Source organism: Microtus pennsylvanicus, chromosome 5 (assembly GCF_037038515.1).
Source record: "Microtus pennsylvanicus isolate mMicPen1 chromosome 5, mMicPen1.hap1, whole genome shotgun sequence".
In the NCBI taxonomy this organism is placed as follows: domain Eukaryota; kingdom Metazoa; phylum Chordata; class Mammalia; order Rodentia; family Cricetidae; genus Microtus; species Microtus pennsylvanicus.
This window is the reverse complement of record NC_134583.1, coordinates 123,731,519-123,754,233: the sequence shown is the minus strand read 5'-3', so window position 1 is coordinate 123,754,233 and position 22,715 is coordinate 123,731,519.

Sequence of the window (22,715 nt, the reverse complement as noted above, 5' to 3'; positions counted from 1 at the left end):
AAAATGCCCTCAATCCCAAAACTGTGAGGCAAAAACAGGCTGATCTTTGTGAGTTTGAGGCCAACCTGGTCTACATAGTGAGACTCTGTATAAAAAATGTTTTTAAAGGCTTATAAACACAACAAGTAAGTAATGAAACATTCTTTTGAGACAGGACTCTACTGTTGCTGGTTTATCTGTTCCTACCCCCAAATTTTAGTGACTATAATTTATACTTTTCAAGTTTATACCAGTACTTCACAGTTATTATATCTCCTTGAATCCATCTCTTCATATACTATCTCTTCCACCCTTTATGATTGCCTTCTCCTTTTGATTAGTTCTTTAGTTTGTCTTTTTGTTTGATTTTGTTTGGGGACACTATGTAGCCAACGCTGGCTCAAACTGAAGATGACCCTGCTTCAACCTCTGGAGTGCCCACTCACAGGCATGAGTCTCTGGAATGCCCACTTACAGACGTGAACCTCCAGAGTGCTCACTTACAGGCATGAGCCTCCGGAGTGCCCACTTACAGGTGTGAGTCTCCGGAGTGCCCACTCACAGGCATGAGTCTCTGGAATGCCCACTTACAGGCGTGAACCTCCAGAGTGCCCACTTACAGGCGTGAGCCTCCGGAGTGCCCACTTACAGGTGTGAGCCTCCAGAGTGCCCACTTACAGGTGTGAGTCTCTGGAATGCCCACTTACAGGTGTGAGTCTCTGGAGTGCCCACTTACAGGTGTGAGCCTCCAGAGTGCCCACTTACAGGTGTGAGCCTCCGGAGTGCCCACTTACAGGTGTGAGCCTCCGGAGTGCCCACTTACAGGTGTGAGTCTCTGGAGTGCCCACTCACAGGCATGAGTCTCCGGAGTGCCCACTTACAGGTGTGAACTTTCTACTGTCTTTTTCTTCCTCATTATTTTCAGACTTTCTGTATCTCTTCTAAGTGGGATAACACATTTCATCTCAATAATTACTTGTATTTAATGTGAGATTCTTTCACTTGATTTACAAGTTTAATCACATCTTTTTCCACATTTATTTAATTACTGTCATGCACCAAGACTTCTATGAACTATCTTATTCCATATTTCCTACTTACTAGATGTAAGTTTTCCATTTTACTTCTTTCATAACTTTTATTGGGTAGAATTTTTTGCTAGTTTGAACATTATTCATTTTATTTTCATTCTTATGGGTTTATTACCCTTGCTTGTGTGCCTTTTTTCTTTTCTTTCTTTCTTTTTTGGACAGGGTTTTAATGTGTAGCCCTGGCTGACCTGGAACTTGCTATGTAGACCAGGTTGGCCTGGAAGCCACAGAGTGACTAAAGGGATCAAAGGCATGTATCACCATGCCTGGCTTCTTCTAATTTTGAGTTTACCAACATCTTCCCACCTCCTCCTGGACCTCACTCTACTAAATTCTGCTGTGGGATACACTGTACACTGTAAAGATTTGTCACTCATATTCGTTTAATAAAACACTGATTGGGCAGTAGCAAGGCAGGAAGTATAGGTGGGGCAACCAGATGGAGAATTCTGGAAAGAGGAAAGGCAGAGTCAGTCACCAGTCAGACACAGAGGAAGCAAGAAGAGAATGCCTTACTGAGAAAAGGTACCAAGCCACGTGGCTAAACATAGCCATGAATTATGGGTTGATTTAAATAGTAAGAGCTAGTTAGTAATAAGCCTGAACAATAGGTCAAATAGTTTATAATTAATATAAGCCTCTCTGTGTTTATTTGGGACTGAATGGCTGCAGGACTGGGTGGGACAGAAACTTCTATCTAGAAAACTCTACTCATTTACACACTCACCCTGTCTCTTTGTGTACTCCAGACTTCAGAGCTTACTGATGTGCGATAGCCAGATTCATCATGGCTGCGATGAAACACCAAGTAAGGACAACTTAACACGGGAAATATTCCTTTTGCCTCTGTTTTCCATCCATCATGGAGGGAGCAAGAGATCCCAGAGCAGGTCACACCATGAGGGAGAGGAAGCCAAACAGAGCCATAACAGGAAGGGGTCAAAGCAAGGCCCCGTGAGATATTTCTCTCACCTGGCCCCATCCACCAGAGTTCCATTACCCCCCAATAGCATATTCGACATCTGATTCCATCAATGGATTGAACTATCAGCTGGGCCATGGGGCTGGAGAGATGGCTCAGTGGGTAAGAGAACTTGAAGCTTTTGAAGGAGAATGACTTTGGATCCCAGCACCCAAATCAGGCAGCTCCTAACTGCTTATAACTTGAGCTCCAGGAAATCAGACACCTCCTCTGGCCTCTGAGCACACAAGTTACACATATGCACCCTTGGGCACATACATACATGTAAGAGAAGATAACTAAATAAAATAATAATAAATTTAAAAAATTAGCCCTCATATAGTGATGCAAGCCTTTAATTTCAACACTTGGGAGACAGAGGCAGGGCATGCCCCTGAGTTGGAGGCCAGACTGGTCAACAGAGTAAGTTCCAGGATAAACATACATATATAGAGAGAGTAGGTGGAGTCAAAGAGATACCATGTAGCTGCCGAAGGAGAAAGATGCCGGATTCTTACCAGTAGGCCACAGCCTTATGGAAATACATAGATTAAGAAATGGGTTAGTTTAAAATGTAAGAGACAGCTAGGAATATGCCTAGGCCATTGGCCAAACAGTGTTGTATTAATATAGTTTCTGTGTGATTATTCGGGCCGGGAAACTAAAGTACAATCTCCATTTACACCAGGATAACCAGGTCTAAACAGAGAAACCCTACCTGAAAAAAATAATAAAAATAAACTTAGCCTTTATGGTCTAAGTGTTTCTGGAGACACCCCAGGACACACCCAGAGGTATGCTTTGTTGAACTTCTAGGTGTTTTTCAATCCAATCAAGTTGACAAGCCAATCGTTGGAGATGTAGGGTGTTCATGAATCAAACACTGAGAGTAACCATCACAGTAGCACAGTCTGGGTTATTTTTGTAGGGCATATTTGTTTGTTTGTTGGTTGGTTGGTTGGTTGGCTTTTCAAAACAAGGTTTCTCTCTGTAGCCTTGGCTGTCCTGGAACTCCCTTTGTAGACCAGGCTGGTGTTATAATCTGTTGGCCTGGTCTGTCACCTGGGTACCCTGTGTCTTTAGGAGACAAGCTCCTCCCACTCCCAACCCCCCCCCCCCCATGCAAGCAGATCTCCCTTTCCAGGCTGTTCTCTCTTTCTGTTCCTTGGCCCTCTTCTGAAGAGGTAACTACTGCCTCTCCCCACCCCTGCCTTTCTCTGCCTCTGCCTCTCTCTCCTCTCCCCTTCTCCCTTTTCTCCCTTTCCCCCTTCCTTTTCCCCTCCATAACCCACTAAATGAACTCTATACCCAAACACTCTCTGCATCTTGTATCAGTCTCTCACCCACCGGCGGTCTCCCACCTGTCAAGGGAACCCACAGAGGCCTCGGGTGACCTGCTGCTGCCTCATGGGACCTCAGGTCACCTACGAGTCTTTATAAATGATAACAGCTTGCCTCAAACTCACAGAGATCCACCTGCCTCTGTCTCCCAAGTGCTGGGATTAAAGGCATGCATCAACACTGCCTACTTGCTTATTTTTAACTATGGGTATGGCTATGTGTCTGTGTGTGAGGGTGTACATGTAAGTGCAGGGCCCGCAGAGGCCAGAGGAGAATGTCTGACTCTCTGGAACTGGAGTTTTAGGCAGTTCTAAGTCACCTGATGTGGGTGATGGGAACTGAACTCAGGTCTTCTGGAAGAGCAGTTGGTGCTCTTAACTCCTGAACCATCTCTCAAGCCGTTGAGTTTTTCTGTTTCTGTTTTTAAAGACTACCATATCTTGGGGCTGGAGAGGCGGCTCAGCATTGACAGTTCTTGCTGTTCTTTCAGAGGACCTGAGTTGGGTTCCCAATAGCCACAAGGCAGCTGACAGTTGTTGGCAACTCTAGTTTCAACGCCCTCTTCTGGCCTCTGCAGGCACTGCGTGCATCTGGTATGCATACTTCCATGAAAACAAAATTCCCAAACACATTAAAATAAAAGTAAACAACTCTAAGGGGGAAAAGACTAGCATATCTTTCTAACTACATCTGAAGTGTCTTTCAGAGGTTGTGGGTAGCAAATGATCTGAGACATAAAGCTTGAGAGATTTGTTTTTCAGTTTTGTTTTTTTTTTAAATTACATTTATTTACTGTATGTGTGCCGTGTTCTGGCCATTGTGTATCTGTAGAGGTCAGAAGACAACCTGAAGAAAGCAACTCTCTCCTTCTATCATGTGGGTCCCGTGGGTCAAATTAGGTCATCTGGCTAATCAGCAAATGTTTTAGCCTCTAGGCCAGCAGTTCTCAACCAATAAGTTTGACCCTTTAGGCAAACCTCTGTCTCCAAAAATATTTATATTACGATTCATAATTGTAGTAAAATTACGGTTATGAAGTAGTAACAAAAATAACCTTGTGATTGAGGGTCCCCACAACACGAGGAACTGTATTAAAGGGTCTCAGCATTAGGAAGGCTGAGGGTACTGCTCCAGGTCATCCCACCACCAGTATCTTTCTGTTTTATTTTGGTTTTATTTTTTTTGAGACAGGGTTTCTCTGTGTAACAGTTCTAGCTGTTCTGGAACTCACTTTGTAGACCAGGCTGACCTCAAACTCAGAGCTCCACCTGCCTCTGCCTGCACTGAGAGGCCTCGGATGCGGTGATAAGAACTGAATTCAGGTCCCTGCAAGAGCAGTGTGTACTCTTAACCTCTGAGCCACCTTTCCAGCCCCTGATCATTCTTCTATTCATTTTGTTTTTCTATTATTTACTTCCAGATTTTTACCCTCTCCTCTCTGGGACTTCTGGTTTCGACACGTATCATCCACACTTATTAACTTCACCCTCATCCTTTTCATTTTGTATTCCTTCCTGGGAGGATCCGTCAATCTTAGCTTGCAGTTTATGAATTCATCTTAGTCTGAATCTATGTTCCCACTCAACTTATACATTGAATTCTTGGATTCAGCCACTCTCTCTCTCATGCTCTATAACTTCTTCATATATTCGCATTCCTGTTTCAAATTAATAATAATCTCCTGTATCTCTTGGAGAATTTTTATTAGGATTATCTTAAGTTCTTGTTCTCTCTGCTCCATTAATTCTGCTTCCTCTCACATAGGATGTTCGTCTTTTGGATTTTCTTTATAGTGATCGCATGACTCGGGTGTTCTGCTTCCTTAGGAGCTCATATGGCCCCGGGACTACCATTCCTGTGGCTCTATATAGGCCTTTAATTCTGTTGCCGCACCCAGTCACCACTCTTACCAGTTTGTTTAGGCAAACTGGTGCCTGTGGATGAGCCTGGAGTATTTCAAACAGGGTTCTATTGCTCCTAAGATGCCATCCCTAGGCTGACCTCTCCCTCCGGAGGGATTTGTAAAAGGGGATGTGTAGTAGTAAGCTACAGGAAGCCTGGGCCCCTGGGTGGGGTGTGTTTATCCATCTATCCGTCCGTCCGTCCGTCCATCTGTCCATCTGTCCGTCTGTGCCGCCTTGCTTAGCCTAGACTACATTTCCCAGAATAATCAGTCTGTATAGTTCTTGGTTAGAGTTAGTCTAAGGAAATCCACTCATGATTGGAAGGAAGGCAAATCTCAAAAGTTGTTGGAGCCAAAGGCAGCAAGAAACCAATACAGGAGGTTAAGAGCACTTGTTGCTCCTGCAGAGAACCCCAGTACCCACACGGTGGGTGGCTCACAACCATCTGTAATTGTAGTTCTGGGGAACCTGATACCTTCTTTTGACCCCCCCCCGGGCATGCTAGGCACACACGTGGTGCACATACATACACACAGGTCAAACAGACACATAAAAAATAAAATAATACTCTAATAAAAAGTAAAATAATATCTTGAAAAATAAAAGAAATCTGTGCAAAGGTACCAAAGAGTTATGATCCATTTTTACTTTTTTTCCTGCCTGTGTGCTCCCTCTTCTTCTTCATTGCCCACCCCCCCAGATTCCCAACAGAGACCCCCAGGCCCAGGGCTAAAGAGTGCCTGAGAAGTCATACAAGTGGTGGCCAGAAGAGGCAACGGTAAACCACAGACCACAGGCTTTTTGCATTGGTTTCTAAGCAAGCTCCTCCCCCACCCGCTCTCAGCTCCACCCACCACAGTGCTTTCCCTGGGCCTCCTGCCACTCTTCTGATTCTTCCATGATCTCCCATCCCTGCTTCAAGACCCTACTTCTTCATCTCCTCCACCGTCTAGCTGGAGTGCAAAGTCTAGTTCCTGTACTTAAAGGGTTTATTCCATGACAGCATCCTACTTCCCTGCCTGAGCCCCCGTAGATGCGGTTCCCGAGGACTTGCTAGAATAGTTTCTGAACCACACTGCTCTCTCTGCTCCTGAACCCTCAAATGAAAGGGAAAAGCACATTCTTCTCCTTTTTAACACACTGCTTTCTGTTCTGTTCCTGGAACTGAGACGCCTCCCCTAGGAGAGGACAGGGTAGAGACCCACCATGTTGACACGTGTGTGTTTCCTTCTCACAGGAGCTTGCCCAGTAGCTTAAGTAACTTAAATAACTCCCAGCTCCCATTAAAGATATCACCTTCACTCGGCTGAATCCTATTTATCCCATAGTCTTTCCTGACTTCAAGATGTCTTAGTACCGCCACCTGCTGGTGGTGGTGCATGCCTTTAATCCCAGCACTCGGGAGGCAGAGGCAGGAGGATCTCTGTGAGTTTGAGGCCAGTCTGATCTACAAAAGCTAGTTCCAGGACAGGCTCCAAAGCTACAGAGAAACCCTGTCTTCAAAAACAAAACAAAACAAAGACAAATAAACAAAACAAACAAAAGCTGTCTTAGTCCCGTGTTAAAAAGCATCATATGACCCCCGCGACTGATCACTCTATGACTGTCTCCTCTACTAGACCCGACCTGGACTCTCCTTCTTTCTCTCCTGGCCTAAAGCACAGATCTCCTCCGGCCATTCTTAGAGCCTGAGGAGCATCCATGTAGGAAGTTCTAGGAGGAAGAATCAATGGAGAAATAACAGAAAGCCACAGGAGGGGGAGGGATGGTATTTAAACAGAGCTAGGAGAAGGAGAGAGAGGACCCAGGGGCCTTAGAAAGGACCCAAGTAGACCCCGAGCTTTAGGGCCCCTCCCATACCATGGGACTAAAGGTTTTACTTACTCCCAGTCTTGGTCTTGCGACTTTCTCAGATTAATTCTTTTCCATCCCAGGAAAAGATGCCCTTGGTCCCCAGCTGACCACCAGTATCCCTGTTACGAAATCTCTCCCAAAGGCTAGAGACTAATAATTGCCCTCTGTTATGGGTGTGGTTTAATCTTGAGGACTCTGATTAATCCCCTGATAGGCCCATAAAATTTTTAAACATTTTATTCATTCAGTGTGTGTGTGTGTACATGTGTGTTTGTGTGTTTTCTCAAGCATGCACATATGTTTGGAGGCCAGAGAGTAACTTTTGGCAGTTGGTTCTCTCCTTCCATTTTATAGGCCCTGTGGATCCATCAGGGCTAAAAGCACCTTAACCTACTGAGACGACTAACTGACCCTGGGTACCTAATCTGATGTGTTACTGGGAAAGGGCAGATGCTTGAGAGGCAGCGTTCAGGTGGAGAGAGTTGGGGTGCACCCCCAGGGACTGCAGCCTGTTCCCTATTCCTTCTCTCTCTGCTTCCTTGCTGCCATAGGTAGGGAGTGCTGTCTCACAATAGGCCCCTGTGTGATGTCCTGCCTCAGCACAGCCACAAGCATCAGAGCCAGTCCATCCGTCTGTCCATCCGTCTGTCCATCCGTCTGTCCATCCGTCTGTCCATCCGCCAGTCAGTCAGTCAGTCAGTCAGTCAGTCAGTCAGAGACTGGATCCTTTGAGGCTGTGAATTCCTTTTGTTTGGCTTTGCCCAGCCAGCATAGGCTCTGCTTTGCCTCCTTCTCTGCTGCAGTGCTGCAGGCCCGGGTCACAGCCCCACTTCCTTTCTCTCTCATCCTGTTACTCCTACCTCAGCACTCGCCTGCTCCTCAGGAGATAGACCTTTTCTTTGATATTCTGCTGGCTTTCTGTCGCTTTCTTTAAGGTGCATCTCACTTTGGTTTTCTCAGTCACTCAGAGAGATTTCAGAACGACTGTTCTGACTGTCGTGACAGTTTATGACTGTCGTGATCCTGGATCTGAGCCCCTAGGACCCGTTCCCACCCTGTGGCTTGCAGTTTCTCCTAGCCCAGTTTCCTTCCACAGACACCCCTCTCTGGTTCTGCTCCTGAAAGCATTGAGTTTTCCTCCAAACATGGAGCCTACTTCCTGCGTGGATACATTTCACACTCCAAGAATGGCTAGGGGGAGCCGAGCGGTGGTGGCACCCGCCTTTAACCCAGCACTCAGGACTCAGAGGCAGGTGGATCTCTGTGAGTTCGAGGCCAGCATGGTCTACAGAGCGAGTTCCAGAACAGGCTCCAAAGCCACAGAGAGATACCCTGCTTCAAAAATCAAAAACAAAAATAAAACGAAACAGAACAAAATAAAACAGAAAAAGAATGGCCAGGGGGATATCCAGGGGACACCAGGCTTCTTTGCTTTTCTCCCTCACCTATTGTGGGAAAGTCAGTCTCCTTCTGGCTTCAGGCCACCAAGCAACACAGCTCTGGCCTGATCGTCCCTCAATGCTCTCCTGTCTTCTTGTCCAGCTACTTCCAACCTGCTGTCTGTCCTTCAGCTCAGGGTGGCACTTCCTCTGCAGAGTAGGTAGGTATGGTGCTCATCTAAGCAGAGAAACCTCGGGAGCCCTCTTACGGTCTAGGCTGGCTAAGCTGGCTCCCCGCGCCTCCTCCCTGCCCTCCCCCCAGTATTACTGCCTTACCGTTGTACCTAAACCCCAGCCCCTGCTATTTCAGACTGCCATCATGTTTAATCCTGCCTTGGGGAGACCCCTCCCCCTCGCCCACTGGAAGGGATCCGATTACATGGCAAAGTGCAGTTTAAGTAGCTGTAAGGAAATGTGACGGAAAGTCTGTCAGAGTTCAGTCAGACTTGCCAAAACTTGGTGTAACTTTTGATTGTTGTCAATGTGTCTCCTAAGGAAACCTGAGCTGATGGAAGCTGGGGGAGTCTGGGGGAGTCAGGATGCTCAGGTAAGAGGCCGGAAGTGCTGTGGAGGAGGGGCAGACAGAGTTCAACACCCCAGCCTCCCCCCAGCACACACAACCTAGCTCCTTCAGAGCCTGAGAAGATCCTGAGGGTTGCCTGCCAGGGACTTGTTTCTCAGGGTGCTAACAAACAAAGGCAGCTGGGGCATCAGGATTCCTCCATGTTTTACACGGAGGGGAGCGGAGCTAACCATTTCAGTAAGGGGTGGGCTTAGAAGTAGGTCAGAGTAAGACAGGATTGCCTCCCACAAGCCTTTTAGCCTGAGGTCAGGGGCATCTAGACCCTGGAAGGAAAGACCTCCCCCCCTAGAGACCAGAAGTTGGAGATTCCCGAAGGACCAGACTGAAGACTCTGCTATGTGGGTCTTAGGTGCAGCTGTACCCAACAGGGCTGGAGATGTTGCTCTAGTTAGTGGGAGAGAGCTAGCCTAGCCTGCACGAAGCCTGGACCCGATGGTTCAGTCTCCAGCGTTAATAAGCTGGGTGTGGTGGTGTATGCTTATAATCCCAGCACTTGGGAGGTATAGACAGGAGGATTGGGAATTCAAGGTCTTCCTTGGCTACACAGCCAGGTTGAGCTCAGTCAGGACCATACGAGACCCTGCCTCAAACAAAACACTCCATAGGCTCAGACAGGAAGTGTCAGAAATGACCCACACCAGATTCCATAGCCTTTCCAAGAACCTCGCTGCTTTCCTCCTGGCCTCGGACTAGACAGGGCTGGGTCTCCTTTCCTTCCACACCCTATGGGCACTGTACCTGCCAGGGTGTGCCAGCCTTGCCCAAGCCAGGCTCCAGCCCTGACATGATCCCTCTGGTCTCAGCAGGCTGAGGTACCTGAGGCTTCCATTAGGAGCCACTTCTAAAGCTTCCTGAAGCAGGTGAGAGATAGAATATGTAAACAGTGGCTGGGTGAGTCACTGGCCCTCCCTGTCCCAAATTCATCAGTTGGCTCACCTACCAGTCTGAAACACCAGCCTGTGTTGTCTCCCAGAGCAGATGCTATCTTGGGGCCAAGGCCTGTCCAGGCTCCTCTGCCACTGCCGATGTCTATGTCTTCTTCAGCGCACTCCCAGTGGCAGCGGTGACTCACCCACGTAACTTTAAACCCTCCAAACAATCCTGTGAGTACTATCGTGTTCACCTTAAATGGCCTCGTGCCCTTCTAGCCCTTCGTCCTCCTTCCTGGGACTCTCGCCTGTGTGCGTGCCCCCCCACACACTACCTTCTCAGGCAGACTTCCAAGAGCAGTTCCCCTGTCCGTCTGCCTCTGACCCTCCTCCCACTGCACACTTAGTTCACTCTTGGAGAAAACAGCGCCTTTTTGCAGCAGACCCATACAAGGTGTAAGAGGAGGGAGTTTCTCAGCCCTGCTCAGGAACAAACTGCAGGGTGATGGAAGTGTCTTTTTTGTAAAATTTCCTTGAGTGTTAGAAATTCATAAGAGGCTGGGTGGGGGTGGCGCACACCTTTAATCCCAGCACTGAGGAAGCAGAGGCAGGTGGATTGCTGAGTTTGAGGCCGGTTTGGTCTACAGAGTTCCAGGACAGACAGAACTACACAGAGAAACCCTTTCTCAAAACAAACAAACAAAAAATCCAAAAGAAAAGAAAAGAGAGAGAGAGAGAGAGAGAGAGAGAGAGAGAGAGAGAGAGAGAGAAGAAAAGAAAAGAAAAAGCAGTTCACAGGGGAAATGCTGAGGTAGGAGGGGCTACAGAAACAGCCCACAGTTGAGTATATCAGCTAGTCCTACAGTCTCAAGCACTTAGGGAGCTGAGGGGGGGGGGAGCCTCAACCTGGGCTGCATCCTACTGGGGACCTAATCTCAACAAACACCAACAACAGGAAGACAGTGCTACAGCCCCTTCCTGGTGACCAGAGCTCAGCCTCACACTCAGAGAGGGGTGGGGCAAAGTGTGCGTGGCAGGAAAGCGCAGTAGGACTTCGGCTTCTCACCTGCCCATCCGGGTAGGCAGTGTGGCTGCAGGCTCTGTGGCCTTCTGCGCTTCGGGGACTTCACCCGGAAGATGAGACTATAAATAGCATCTAATTCTAGACATGGAGAGAGGACTCAGCTCCATTTTGCAAGCAGTGTAATGGTTGGTCCAGGAAAGAAACATTCGTGAACGCCTACACGATCGGGCAGGAGTTCGCTGAGAAGCCAATCTCCAGGTGTTTCCCTTCGGTGCACTCATGAGTCTTACAGGAGAAAAACGTAACTTTTACGGTGGATAGATCTGGCAGGAACTCTAGTAAGCTGACGATGAAAGTTAGCATCACCAGGAAGGGGACAAAACTGATGTCCCACGCTTCCCTGCCGATGTTTGGAGAGGGTGGAGCCTCCCTCACCAGGCATCCCTGAGCCTTATCATGAGGAAGCTGGCAGGCAGCTCGCCTCCTCTGAAGAGCTGGCATCATCATGAAAACCACATTCCCCGACTGAAGAAAACAAAGCTACGAGGAGCAATCGCTACACAGAAGCCAAGATCTGAATTCTGGCTCAGGAAAAAAGAGGCACTCGAAAAGACAGTACTAGGTCAAAAGCTGAGTTCAGACTTTATGTTAAACAATAGTAATCCGGCAGTGGTGGCACACGCCTTTAATCCCAGCACTCAAGAGGCTGAAGCAGGTGGATCCCTGAGTTTGAGGCCAGCCTATTCTACAGAGTGAGTTCCAGGATATCAAGGGCTACACAGACAAAAACCAAAAACAAACAAGAAAACAAACAAAAAGAAACCTTCTCTCAGACAAAAAAGAGAGAGAGAGAGAGAGAGAGAGAGAGAGAGAGAGAATAATGACATTTCTATATTCCTGTGTCTGTGCACACAAATGGGGCAAAATGTTAGTTCTCCGTGAATTGTCTTTAAATTTTGGTTAAAAAGTTTATGTACCAGTGTTTTGCCCTCATGTGTGTCTGGGAACCATTTGCATGCCTAGTGGCCTCAAGGGCCAGAAGAGGGCCTCAGAGCCCCTGGAACTAGAGTTAGAGGTGGTTGTGAGTCAACATGAGGGTGCTGGGAATTGACCCCAGGTCTGCTGGGAGAGCAGCCAGTCCTGACTGCTGGGAGAGCAGCCAGTCCTGACTGCTGAGTTGTCTCTTTAGCCCACTAATTTGCCATCCTTACAAAGAAATAACTGCATTTGTCTGTTCATTTAGGAGGGCACGTATGTCATAGTGGCTCACGTGTAGAGATCAAACGACAGATTTTAGGGGCTGGTTCACTTCCCCCACCATGTAGGTTCCAGAGACCCAGCTCAGGTTTAGGTTCAGCTGCAAGGGTTCTTCCAGGCTGAACCATTCCTTAGCCCTGTGCTTCCTCAAGTCTCTATAGGACTTACTTTTTTCCTAATGAAAAAGATCATTAAAGAAAAGTTACTGAGAGGCAACTGCCTGGTAACGCAGGCTGGCTTTGAACTCACTCCGTAGCCTTAGACCTGTGATCCTCCTGTAATAGTTGGGATTAACAGGCCTGTGCAACTGGTCCCTCAACAGCTGTCAGTTCACCCCTTTGCAGAACAGTGAGTCCAGCGACAGATAGGAAGCCCATAGCTACTCAGTAAGACAGATCCGGTTCTCTTTCCTCAGGGGTCCTCAAAGGTCAGGCTCCACCCTTCTGCTAATCTTCCTGGCCAGAACTGAGGGGAATAGGAAGTGGGCGAGGGCAGGAGGCAGACAGACAGCCGGTCTTCTTTCCTCACCCCCACGAAATGTCTTTTGAAAGACTGAACAGATTTGTCCACAGGCATTGGGCGGCCCGTGCTGAGAGGTTTCCCGACAGCCATGCGCTGAACTGAGTGGCAGGAATGCTCCCCGGGCTCGCCTTGCTGCCTCTGGGCCCCGTAACTTCTGAACACTGGCGGAGGGATCTACACAGAGCCACCAGTGGCCCACAGCCTGCTAAAGCCAGCCCGTGTCAACGCCCTGACAGAGAGAAGTGCTAAAATGCATATTTGAAGATGTCTGAGCAGACTTGTTTGAGTGACGGCAGAAGCTGTGAGGTAATCCTGGTGTCTCCCCTTGTCTCCGTTTTGAAGGCTGGGTTTGCCTGCAAGCCTCTGACTTTGACCGTCTTTCTGTTGCTGTTAGCATTTAACAAAACTTTGCTTAAGACTTGGGAAACGACAGAAGTCAACACAGACAGGGGCTTTTATCATTTCTTCTGGGAGGGCTAAGCCTTATGATCCGCTGTGGGACAGAAGACTCTTAGGTTGAAATTCTCCAGGCCTAACGTCTGGGCTGGTAAAACCTGCTTCAGTACAGACCATTGCCTGCATTGTTGACCTCCTGTGGACCCAGGCGCCTCTGTGTGCTGTGGAGGTCTGGGAGGCAGAGGGGGAGAACTAGGCCCTGCTTTAAGAGTCCTTTTTCCAGAACGGAAGTGGCTTCCAAGAGCCAGCTAGCTGAGCCCAGGCAGAGCAAATCATGACAGGCTGGGTAGAATGACTGACAGACCTCAGAAAGCTGATCAGCACACACAGAGGACCATCTAGAGCCATGACTGCTGCCTTCCTCTGACAGGGTCACTGTCACACCTGAGCCCCTGAATGGGATGTCACACCACACACTGGTACAGCCAGCCACCACCTCCCCCACAACCCACTAGTTCTTTCACGAGAGCGTCCCTGCCCCAACATGGGCAGTGAGAGGCTGCGGATCATCATAGCCTCCTCATCCCTTGTCTGTGCAGCTCTGCCCCGTGAAGGATTCTTGGCTCAAGCCAGACTGGGGAGCTCCTTAACTTGGAATTCCTACACAGGGAACAGGGCAGAAGGCTTTCTTTTCTCTGACTCACCAAGTGTGGAGATACAGTGTAGAGTTATTAGTCTGCCCCATTCCCCACACAGAAAGGCAGATGCTCGGGCCCTTTGTGGATCCATCTCACCCTGAAGCCTCCACCATTCGTCTCAGCTGCGTGAGCTAAGTCGCTTCTGCTTTTTGTTTCTGCTTTTCCCTTCAATCTGCTTGAGCTGAACGTCGGTGTCTTTAAAACACGGATCCTGGCCAGTGTGCTGTGTGGTTGTCATCTCTCCTGGGGTGGACGTGAGTGACTGCACAGTCTTCGGAAACCAATACGTAAGCTGAGAAAAGCAGAATTCGTTCTTGTCTGCCTATAACTGTAGACAGAAGTTTCTGTCCTGGCTGGTCACAAGTTGGTACAGCCAATGGTCAGAAAAAAGCTAAACAAAGGAGATTAGGTTTAGAGTTCTTGTTTTGAAAAGAAAAAAAAGGGAACTGTGGTGTGGGAGGTCAAAAATAATAATAGTGGGTAATAGAGTGAATACTTGTGAGTTATTATTTATGGATAATTTGAATTAGTACAGTTTTTGTATATTAATCCAAGTCCAAATTATATTTGTTATTTCTGTTTACAATATTTGTATACCTATGCAAAGTTATTCTTTCAGATTGTATATATGCATGTTTCTACCTCTGTTTAGGACATTTTGTATGTTGATACATTTTTAAGTTATAGTTTGTATTATATTATATATTATTCTTACCTCTAAATAAGATACTTATACATTGTTTACATTTTGAGGTCATTGTCCTCATTTGTTGCACATTTGTTTACAGATTATCTAATATTCTGACATGAAGTCTTAGCCTTTAAGTTATACATGTATTAAATATTATAGGTCAATAGTTGTTCATGTTTGTTATACATATAGTCAGATTGATTAGGTTCTTTAGATACACAGATATTATATTCTGCCTAGATAGGTAATCTTCAACCACTTCAAGGATCTGCAGAACATGGCATTTAAATAACTTAGGGTTCTGTTGACATGAGACACATTGCTTCTGATAGCACCAATCTATTCCCAAGAGAATGCTGAGCACCAAAAACACTCCACTTGAAGTTTGTTTTCTTCTCAGCACAATTGGCCTTTAAGACAGGGTAAGATGGTTTTGAAAAATTTCCTGCTTCATGAAAAGTTTGCTGGATATTATGGGCCTATAGGCTAAAGATGGATGCTCCAACGGTACAAAAGAAGTTTGGGTGACTGTCCAGGCAGTGAGCTTTCTCAGTCAATTCTAGAGTTTTAGAAGTTACTTACAATGTACTTCCTGTTTACTTAGGTAATATTATATCCTTCTGGAATCTTTGATGGAGTTAAAGAATTTATAATTATAGTTATAGCTTTCCCTAGTTATGATAAAAAAGATATATTATAACTTGCTTGATAACTGTTTTGTTATTCGTAATTTTACTATGTTAAAGTTAAAGCCTTCCTTTTTGTTTAAACAAAAGTTGAAATGATGTTGGAGGTCCTTCTGTCTATGTGTTGCTTTTATTGGTTAGTGAATAAAGAAACTGGCTTTGCCTAGAGCAAGGTAGAAGGAAGGCAGAGTCGGAGAGAAGCTATGTAGCCTGCCGGAGACAGATGCTGGGAACTTTATTTGGTAAGCCACAATCATGTGTCAATACACAGATTAATAGAAATGGGTTAAATTAATATGTAAGAGTTAGCTAATAGGAAGCTAGAGATAATGGGCCAAGCAGTGATTTAATTAATACAGTTTCTGTGTGATTGTTTTGGTTCTGGGCAGCCAGGATGAACAATCAGCCTCCCAGCAACAGAAATTCTGTGGGATAATGCTCTCGTACACTGTAAAGATTTGCCAGTTGTATAGTTTAATAAAATGTTGATTGGTGGGCTGGAGAGATGGCTCAGAGGTTAAGAACACTGGCTGCTCTTTCACTGGTCCTGCATTCAATTCCCAACAACCACATGGTAGCTCATAACTATCTGTAATGAGATCTGGTGCCCTCTTCTGGCCTGCATGCATGTGGACAGAACACTGTATACATAATAAATAAATAAATAAATCTTTTTTAAAAATGCCGATTGACCAGTAGCCAGGCAGTAAGTATAGGCAAGGAAACCACACTAGGAGAATTCTGGGAAGAAGAAAGACAGAGATACAGTCACCAGCCATACACAGAGGAAGCAAGATGAGAATGCCTTACTGAGAAAAGGTACCAAGCTGTTGGAGGAGGCTGCTCATTCATTCCCAGCTGCACAAAACTGAAATAACCACATAGAACCACATGGTTTGCAATACTGTTTGGCCAATAGCTTAAGCATATTTCTGGCTAACTCTAATATCTTAAATTAACCCATTTCCATTAATCTGTGTATTGCCACATGGCCGTGGCTTACCAACAAGGTTCCAGTGGGCTCTGGCGGAGGTATTTGTCTCCTGCAGGTGGCTACATGGCTTCTCTCTCATCCTGGCTTTACTCTGTTAAGCCATCGGCTGAAAGCAGCTTCTTTATTAACCAATGGTAATAAAACATATTCACCCCATATCACCAAGCCACATGGCTAAAGATAGATAAGAATTATGGGTTAATTTAAGTTGCAAGAGCTAGTTAGTAATAAGCCTGAGCAATAGGCCAAACACTTCATAATTTATAAGTATCTTTGTGTTTCTTTGGGACTGAATGGCTATGGGACCATGTGGGACAGAAACTTCTGTCTACATCTAACGATATTTATCCAACTTTTACAATATCTGTTTCCATGTCTGTCTGTCTGTCTTTCTCTCCCTCTCATACACACACACACACACACACACACACACACACACTACATTAAGACTTGGGGATATCTCAATGGGTAAAGAACATACTACACTAGTGTGAGGATAGGATCTCAGCTCCCCAGCCCATGTAAAGGTTTGGTGGGTGTGGTCTCCTGCCTATAATCCCAGAACTCAGAATGTAGAAACCCAGGACCTCTGAAGTAAGCTGGCTAGGTAGACTAGCCCAATGGTCAAGCTCTGGGCTCAAGTGAGTGACCCTGCTTCAGTCTATAAACACCTGGTTTTCTTCTTTTCTTTTCTTCCTTCCTTTCTTTTTCTGTGGGGAGTTGGGGGATAGGGTCTTTCTGGGTAGCCCTGTGGGACTCACAGAAATCTGCATTCCTGGCTCTGGAGTGTTGGTATTAAAGGTGTGTGCCATTCAGCCCCCCATCCCCAGCCAAAGTAGCAGAGTACTTACCTAGCATGCTTTTTTGTTGTTTTTTTTTAGACATATAGTCTCATATAGCCAAAGGCAGGCTTCGAATTCTATACATAGCCAAAGATAGGCTTCCGCTTCTAAATCCTCTACCTCCTGAGTGCTAGGATTACAGATGTTTGCCGCATCTTCCAGTTTTATGTGATGTTGAGGATTGCACCCAGGGCTTCTGTATGCTAGGCAAGCATTCTATCAACAGCCACATTCTCAGCCAAGAAAAAAATGTCTTCATTTCTCACTTATACCCCAATAAGCCTGAAAAGAAGGAAGGATCACGTGTTGCACTTATAAGAATAACTTACTTACTCCCCCCTCACCCCCCAAGACAGGGTTTCTCTGTGTAGCGTTGGCTGTCCTGGAACTCAGCTGTAGACCAGGTTGACCTCGAACTCACAGAGATCCACCTGCCTTTGCCTCCTGAATGCTGGGCTCAAAGTTGTGCACCACCACTCCCGGGCAATTCACCACAAGTTTAAAGATATTTAACCTCCCCAGTGTTAAAGGAAAGGGGCGAATCACGAAAGGATACATGTAAGCCAGGCATGGTGGCCCACTCCTGTCCTCCCAGCCCTAGGGAGACTGAGGCAGGAAGATAGTGAGTTCAAGGCCAGTCTTGTCTACACATCAAGTTCCATAACAGCCAAGAGTACACAGTAAGACCCCGTCTCAAATAAAAAAAGTGGATAGCATAATTCCTTGAATAAAACTTCAAAGAGCAAACACACTGTAATAAGCTACGGAGGAGGCGTCACCATGGTAACGCAGTCACTAGGTGATCCTAGTTGTATCTATGGCACAAAGAGAGCTGACTGGGAAAGGGTGTGTCAGGGACCCGAATGCAGAGAGTCTTCTCTTTCTTGGCCCGTGTCATAGCTTGTTCATCTCATGGCTAGTGGCCACACTGCACAAGTCAGTCGGACAGACTTTTCCTTTTTGCCCTCTCTCGTTTTAAACATGGCTCCTTTCAGCGCAACTCCAGTGAAATGGGCTCAGAGAGTTGAGTGGTTGCCTCCCACTGGGCCACATCCTTTCCCTTCCTTATCTGACAGGTTTCCAGAACTGTGGCTTCAGAGCCACGGACCTCATCCACGTTTAGTTTCCCTGGGAGGCAGAGTGTAGTTCATGTGGGGCGCACAGTGTCTGCCACCTCCCAAGGGGACCTCATCGCTTTCTATGAGTGTTGGCGGAACCAGTGCCGAAGGAGAAAAGGCCCATGTCACTCGGGGCCCAGGAGGCACCTCTGCGGGCCAGGTGCTGCGGTGGGCACAGGTGCCTGAGGGGCGACAGAGCAACCGACAGAGGAAGTCTGGTATCTGTTTCTCTCACCGGAACACCCCACCCCAGCTCATGCTGGATCTGCCAGTTCTCAGGCATGAGGAAGGGGGCTATGGGACTTCCTGCCAGCCCCCGCCTGAACTGCTTGTCTTCAGCTCGGCGTCTCCGATTTGAGAGTTACATGAATACCCGTCTCAAGTGGCATTCGTAAATCTTCCGTGGTGAAGGGATGGAAAGCCTAGAAAGCCCGGGAACATTTCCTCCTGGGATACCCGGTCTTTCCAAACATTTAAGTAACAATCTAGTTCTTTGCGTTTGTTTCATGGATGAAGACATGTGACCAACAGAGTGCAGACCTCGTTCTAAACCATGTCACATAAGGTCCTCTCCGAAGGAGCACTGGCGGAGATCATCCAGTTCCCAACAAGCAGAGCGTGTGTGGGAGACCACTCTTTCCTCCTCCGTGGGAGTGGCTGGGGATCGGCTTCAGGGATGTTTGCAACCCTCTTGGCATTGGAAATTTCTCTGAGGAATAGATCCTGCGCATGCTTGGTTTGGTGCGGGACTGGGGGTGGCAAATTTTTTTAAAAAAAAAGGGAGGATAAAAGAACTCATGAGTGTTTGGGGGAAACTGGAGCTGTTTTGAGGTGGTAAGTTTAGAGGAAAGAATCCAGGCTGCTCTGGCACACACACTGGACTTAGCAGGAATTGTCCAGATTCGAAATCATTTTGTAACCATTTCTTTGAGTGTACATAATCAGCCTCTAGTGGAGAAAATAGTATTTGGCAGTTGTCGGGAAAGGCCCGGAATACCCGATGACAGGGCACGGGCGCCCCACTGTGGCCATTTAAAGTGATGGCAGCCCTGAAGCCCTGAATTTGTACATTCCTGCGGTTTTAGGGAGTTTTTAATGGATCTGTCTGGTTTGCACCTACTGTCCTGCCTTCACACGATGAAGATAAGGCTCCACCAGTGCTTGTATTCTTCCCCCAACCCCCAGTCACCTCCTAAATCTCAGGTTCTGGCAGAAGTCCCGCAGATCCGGGGCTCTGGGTCCTCTGCCTGCCTTGTGCACTAACGCTTGCTACTACTCTTGACTTTGACCGATGCATCCGGTTGTCTTTATCAATGGATCATAACTTTCCCAGACAGCTTGCTTTCCTTTACATGCCTGGAAAACAAGCGGCAGAATAAATGTAATTTAGATACATAAATGACGAGTCAGGGTGAGCTCCTGGCACGCGGAGCCGTCCCAGCCTGTGTCGCCAGGCACACGGCAGCCACGGTGCCACTTTCCTAGGGAGACTGTCTCCAAAGACCACAAGCCTGGAAATGACAGAAACTTCCCTCTGGAAAGCCCCACATGGCTGTGCGGTATTCCTTGTCGCCAACATTTCCTCATTAGTAAAATACACAGAGACGCGGCGGCCAGTTATAAACCATGGAGTGTTGGGCCAGAGGTCCAAGGCTTGGTTCTGGATGTGGTCACTGGCATGGCAGAGGATACCAGTGCTCATCATGGCAGCCCCAGGAAGGGCATCGAGCTTGATGCCACAATTAGCAGGGTTGGGGAATGGGCTACTGGTTTCTGTCTCTCAGGACATTGCCTTTTGTAGAGTTTTCAGAAGTGACCTTTACCTCTCCCTGACAGAGGTCAGTCATCTGTACAAAGCTAGTAATGGTGGCAGCACCAGCAGAAGCCCGGCTCCTCTCCTCTCCCTTTCCACACTTACAAGGCACTGGGAAGATTCTTAGCTGTCTGTTTCTGCAGGTGAAGAAATTGGGACTCAAAGAGTCTTAATAACTGGGTCACGTCCACACATGGGAACTTCAAGTTCTTGGATCCAAATGTATGTATCTTCCTCCTCCTCCTCCTCCTCCTCCTCCTCCTCCTCCTCCTCCTCCTCCTCCTCCTTTCTCTCTCTCTCTCTCTCTCTCTCTCTCTGCCATATTCTCACACAGCGCACCTTCTTCTCTATGTCTTAGGCACCTGCTGTAGTTTTTCTTTCTTTGCTGTGATGAGCAGCATGAACGAGAGTAACGTGGGGAGGAAAGGGCTCATTTCGTCTTGCATCTCAGTCCATCATGAAGAGAAGCCAGGGCAGGAACTCAAGGCAGGAACCTGGAGGCAGGAACTGAAGCAGAGGCCATGGAGGAAGGCTGCTTATTGGTTTGCTTTTTCATACAGCCCAAGACAACCTGCCTAGGGGTGGCACCACCCACAGTGGCCTGGGTCCTCCCACCTTAATCAGCAATCAAGAAAAAGCCCCGCAGATTTGCCTCTTCCCAGACTCTAGCTTGTGTCAAGTCGACAAAGCGCCAACCAACACTGCAGCTGGGGGCTTTCTGGAGATGTTTCTCTAAAGATTTTCTACAGAAATGCAGATGTACATGTCTCCTCCCCTGTAGAAGCACACACTCTGCCTTGGCCATGTTCTCCACATCAGGCAGTAACTCCCTGAGCTGTCCCACAGCAGTGTGTCTGGAATCGGAGTCCTTTATTATGGCTGGACATTAGTACCCTGATGGGTTCACCATAACATAGTTTCTGCTGCTCTAGTGATGTTCCAGAAGTCATTAACAATGCTCCAGGTGAGTAGTTTGCACGTAGTTTCACACACACACACACACACACACACACACACACACACACACACACACACACACACACGTAGTATGAGGCTCCAGGTGAGTAGTTTTGCATGTACTGTTTCACACACACACACACACACACACACACACACACACACACACACGTAGTATGAGGCTCCAGGTGAGTAGTTTTGCATGTACTGTTACACACACACACACACACACACACACACACACACACACACACACACACACAGTATGAGGCTCCAGGTGAGTAGTTTTGCATGTACTGTTTCACACACACGTGAGGATCAACCTTCCTATGTTCTGTGCCCTTGCTCACACGTTCTCCTTGTTTATTCATGTGCTTGGTCCTTCACTCAGGAAGACTCTGAGGACACAGAGACGGAGGGTACTGGGCCCCCTCCTGGAAAAGTGTAGCTTTGGGGAGATGATGAGGGGCGTGGGAGGGCTGGCTTCCTCTAAGCTTCTGCAGAGGTCCTGGTCTCAGAGAAATCACATTCTCCCTCCCAGGATGCTGGACCCTCGTCAGAATCTCTGCTCTAATGTCAGTCCCTGTTTGGGCAGCCTCTGAATTGGGGTTTTGGTTGGTTGGTCTATTGGTTGATTTTTGAGACAGGGTTTCTCTGTGTAGCCCTGTCTGTCCTGGAATTTGTTCTGTAGACCAGGCTAGCCCCAAACTCAGACAGTCACCTGCCTCTGCCTCCAGAGTGCTTCCTGGGGTTAAGGGAGCATGCCACCAGCACCTGGCTTTTTTGTTTGTCTATGAACTGTTTTTGGAGATTAAGCTACCATGAGTGGACAGAGGGAGAGCTCCCTCTTGTGGACCTGTGCCAGCACAGCATGCCTGCCATCCCGGGTCTCCCCACTGACTCAGGACCCCGTTTTCCTAAAGTGCTGAAGATGAAATGAGGAGTCCTCTCCGACCCTCCTGCCTTCCCCTAGAGCAGTGATTCTCAACCCTGCTGATGCCGCGACCTTCAACACAGCTCCTCGTGCTGTGCTGACCCCAGCCATGAAGTTATTTGTGATCCTGCTTCATACCTGTAATATCGCTACTGTTAAGAATCATAATGCAAATATCTGTGTTTTCTGATAGCCCTAGGTGACCGTACCCAATATACTTACTGATTCCGTGATTCCGGACTCCTGGGTTCTGGGTCCCTCACATCTGAAAATACAGTTGCTTTCGGAGCTGCTCTGGGGTGCTCACCTGGGAAATGTGGTAAGACTGTGGTTTGGATTGGCCAGAGTCATGGGGGTGAAGGAGACAAAAAGGGGTTAGCCTGCTTCTGGGGGCCCCTGCTTCTGGGGGCTATCATAAATGAGGGTTGCCAGAAGCAGTCTTTGAGATTAGCTTTCAAGTAGAGCGTCCGATACGCCCACCAAAGTCACAGAACCTCCCAGCATCTTCATGTAATACGATGGCTAGGAAGGTGACAGGAAGAGGGAACTAATTTGGAGTATCCGTGGACACAGAGCAGGTGCTTGGTGCATTATAGGTACTCAGGAAATATTTTGTCAAAACTTCAAATTATTGAAATGCTCCAGACATAGAGAAACTGGGTGTTTGGAAAGGAAACAGGTAAGGGGAGACAGGGCAATTACCTGAAGGGCCTGAGAATTCCCCAGTCCCACTATAGGGACAGAAACAGTCCCAGGAACCCC